Raw genomic sequence first — 4,377 nt, 5'->3', positions numbered from 1 at the left:
GTTTCATTGCATCGGTCACCCAGTGACTTTGTTTTATGTTGCTATTCTATAAAATTGGTTATATTCAGTAGGGAACACTGTGACCTAGTTTTTATGGCCAAGAGAAATAAGTCAGGACTTACTATTTTCTTTCTCAAAACTAAAACTGCTATTTCAAACCATGAACATCTCAGAGATTTCTTAAGTACAGTGAACAGAGATTATAATACAATGAAGACCCTGAATTCTATCATCAGTGCTTTGAAATCTCTATCTCTCCTCCTTTTTCATTTACTATCATTCCCAACTGTTTCATTTACTATCATTCCCAATTATCTTTAGGTCTTAGGGTAATCAAGAAAAGACCAATCAAGTTTTGCCTCTAGTAAACTGAGAAATTTGGTTACTGTGAAGCTAGGGGACTCCACAGGAGATAGTAATGTGACATCTCAAACTCTTTTCAAAAGCAGTTATGTTGTTTAAAAAAATCTAAAGACCACAGAATACACTTCTCTCAGAAGACGAGGTTTTTCATTATTATTTCTAGCAACATTAAAAGGAAAACATTTGAAATAATGATTATGAGCAGTGCAGGACAAAGCTGACTAGAGGGTCACAGTAGAACTTTAAAATATTGTTAAGTGTCCAAATAAAATTGATCATCATGCATTTGGTGTCACTCAATTTAGAGCCTTTTCCATGGTTTGACAATTCCCTGTAGGCTCAGAAGTGTAGGATCTTAGAATTTAGCACTTTTGGTCCTCATTTCCTATCTAATTCTGCCTTCTAATAATGATCTTCTGTTTCCAGATTTAATTTCAGATATCCCTACAGGCAAGCAGTACAATATTGTTGTTAAAAGTAGGGATTCAGAAAACATTTCCTCGGGATCCAATCTTGTGTCTACATCATTTTGATATATGACCTCAGGCAAATTATTAGTTTGTGCCTCAGTTTCTTCAATAATGGGAAGATAATAGCCTCATAGAATTATTGAGAAGTAAAAAGTTCTTACATGAAAACTTTCTTAGTATGTAGTAAATGCTTTTAATCATTTCTATTGCTATTGTTTTTGTTGTTGCTCATTATTATCATTATTATTAAGAATTAATCTTACCCAAAGAGAGATATGGCCTTTTCCCCAGCTCCTAATAGGTAACCTCTAAATCCTTAGTATTTTCTGAGTTATAGGAGTATCTTTGTTATTCATAGCGGTCCATCAAAGCACATCTGACAATTTATGCTAATTGCATAACTAAAGATGGGGCCAGCCATATGTGATAATCTCAAGGTGAGGGCTGGCAGAAAGACCAGTCATATGATTATAGAGTTGGGATGTTAAGGCATATGATACCAGCCTGACCACTGGGAAGGGCAGAGAGCTGGAGATTGTTTAACCACATGGACCATAATTTAATTAATCATGCCAATGTAATGAAACCTCAACAAAATTTCTGGACACGGAAATTTGGGTGAGCTTCCTGAGTTGGTGATACTTGATTTGTGTGTTGTACACAGCAACGACAGGATGGTAACACATCTCTAAGGACATAGAAGCTTTGTGTTTGGGACCTCCCAGACCCAGATTCCACCCTATGCATCTTTTCCTTTGGCTGGTTTTGATTCGTATCGTTTGCCTGTAATAAAACTGGAATTGTAAGTGAAGCGCTTTCCAAAGTTTTATGAGTTGTTCTAGAGAATTATGAAAACAGAAGGTGGTCCTAGGAACTCCCAACTTGGTAGTCAGCTAATCTAACTAAGGTTGTAGGGATCCCTGAACTTGTGGCAGATGTCTGAAGGTTTGGGTGAACTTGGCTGTGTGGAAAGTTATGCCCTGAACCTTGAATTTGGCTAATTCTTTGTAAAAATAAACAAGTTAATAAATGCAGATTCTTTTTCCTTTACTATGTAGTAAGTATTGCTTAACCATTAGCTATTACCATTATTTTTTGTTGCTGTTTGTATTATTATTTTCAGATTCATGTCCTCTTTTGCCTAGCAAAGAAGCGATTTACTCTTGAATTTCCTCATGAGTTAAAATCACTGCTTTCCTTCCCATTTTCTGTGATGCCTTGGCTTCCTGAGTTAGGCGTTTTTGATGTAACGTTTCAGTCTTTACCTATTCCCACTGTTATTCTTGCATCCTACAGTATCTCCACATAGCATTTAGTTATCCTTTAAAAATATAGGCCAAATAATAATTATATTCTAAGCAAAATTTTTTAATAATTTCTCACAAAACTCAGTACTATATTCACACTTTTCACAAAGGCTTGCAAGATTCTTGGTAATATGGCTCTCGCTTCCTGTCAGTGTTCATCATATATCATTTTCCACTTTCATATTTTACTCTAACAAGCTGATTTCTTACTCTTCCTCAAACATTTCTGCTGATTCCTGCCTCAGTGCCTGTATACTTATAACACCTTCTACCTGGAATACTGTTTTCCCAGAACATTTCTATGATCCTCTTTCTTTATGTAATTTCAATTTCTTTTTTTAATGGATTTTAAATATTTTTATTATTCTTTTAGAGTTTACAGTTAATAGATTTATATTAGTTCTAGATGTACAACATAGTGGTTAGACATTTATATAATTTACAAAGAGATCCCCTGATTAGTTTAATATCCACCTGGCACTATACATAATTATTACAATATTATCGATTATATTCCCTATGCTGTACTTCACATCTTCATGACTATTTGTAACTACCAATTGGTACTACTTAAGCCCTTCACCTTTTTCACCCAGCTCCCCAAACCCCCTTCCATCTAGCAATCACCAGTTTGTTCTCTGTTTTTGCTTTGTTTGTTCATTTATTTTGTTCTTTAGATTCTACATATAAGTTAAGTCATATGGCATTTGTCTTTCTCTGTCTGACTTACTCCACTCAGCACAATACTCTCTAGGTCCATCCATGTTGTTGCAGATGACAAAATTTCGTCCTTTTAAAAAAAAATTAATGACTGAGTAATATTCCATTATGTATATGTATCACCTCTTCTTTATCTCAGTGCACAAAATAGCTTTTTATAAGCAAGAAGAGTATGAAGATATAAAGAATAAATATAGTGATGAAACAAAAGGTCAGTGAGGAAAGAAAGATGATGTAATGTAGGCAAACCAAGCTTTTTCACAGTAAAAATTATTTAGTGATTCAGCAAATGAAAAAGCAATGAAATAATGTCTTGTTAGTTTAGCCAGGTTATTTGTTATTGACGTTGCAAAGGTCTTGCTTCACTCATTAGTATAAATATTTCACAAAGTCAGAATTTTTTACCTTTGATTTTATTGAGGGAGGGTGTAAAACTTATTTAAGACAAAAAAAAATATTTCAAAATAGAAATTATTTTTTAAAATCAAAGAGGTTAGCAAAAGCAGGCAGAATGGGTAGGAAAATGAGATGGCAGAAAAGTCTCAAAATCAATAAGAAAAAAAGGCATTTATTTATTTTTACCTTTAAAATAACATTTGGCATAAATTCAACTTGAATAAAGACAAAAAGTTGGTTTTAAAATCAATTCTCAATCACTGATCCACTCATCAAACATTTATTCAACATCGAGTACTGGCATACTGCAAAGCTCTGAGGCTGAAAAATAAATGAGTCTCTTTCTACCTTCTAATAGCTACAATTAAGGGAGAAGACAAAAAGCCCATCAGTGAATTAAGAGACACACTTAAAATGCTGTGGCAGAGGAAAGTGTTGGATGAAATGGATGTCTAAATGAAACTAGCTGGATAATGGCTATCCTGGAGAAGAGAGCTACAGCATCTTGTGAATTTTTCTCTTCATGATCTTTCTCTTTCTCTTTCTCTATCACTATATTTCATTCATTTTTGATAATAAAGAGTTAAGAAAATGGAAGGAGTGCTAAAAGAAATCAAAGTAGAATTAGAACTTATTTATTAGAATTTAGAATATATAATAGAAGTGATATTAAAATTAGAATGTATAATAAAATTTGCATTTCAGCCAGATTAGAAATCATGTATTATTATGTGAATGATATTTAACGACTGCTAGACATTTGGGGAAATCTTTAGTTATATTTCTAAAACATGTCATGTACCAAAAATATTACATAAATTAAAATGTCAAACCCTTAGTAAAACAGCAGGGATGGGGTGAGCGATGGAGGTGAAAGAGCTAAGTTTCTTTTCTGATTTATGGTTCCAAGAAAAATACAAGTTTAGACCTCATTCTATTTTTCTTTTTCCTGTACTTCTTTAGCTTAAGAGATCAAATAAGCTAACGTTACTTCCATATGGTATTTATAATTGTGAAAAATTCAGAAATTATATTTTTGTATATGTTTTGTGGTTTTGTAGTATGTTAGTTTATCTCAGCTTGTAGATAAGTTCCAATACCTTTAGGTAACTTAAAATACT

This window comes from Pteropus vampyrus, unplaced genomic scaffold, assembly GCF_000151845.1.
Source record: "Pteropus vampyrus isolate Shadow unplaced genomic scaffold, Pvam_2.0 Scaffold79, whole genome shotgun sequence".
NCBI lineage: Eukaryota > Metazoa > Chordata > Mammalia > Chiroptera > Pteropodidae > Pteropus > Pteropus vampyrus.
This window is presented reverse-complemented; position numbering follows the sequence as displayed.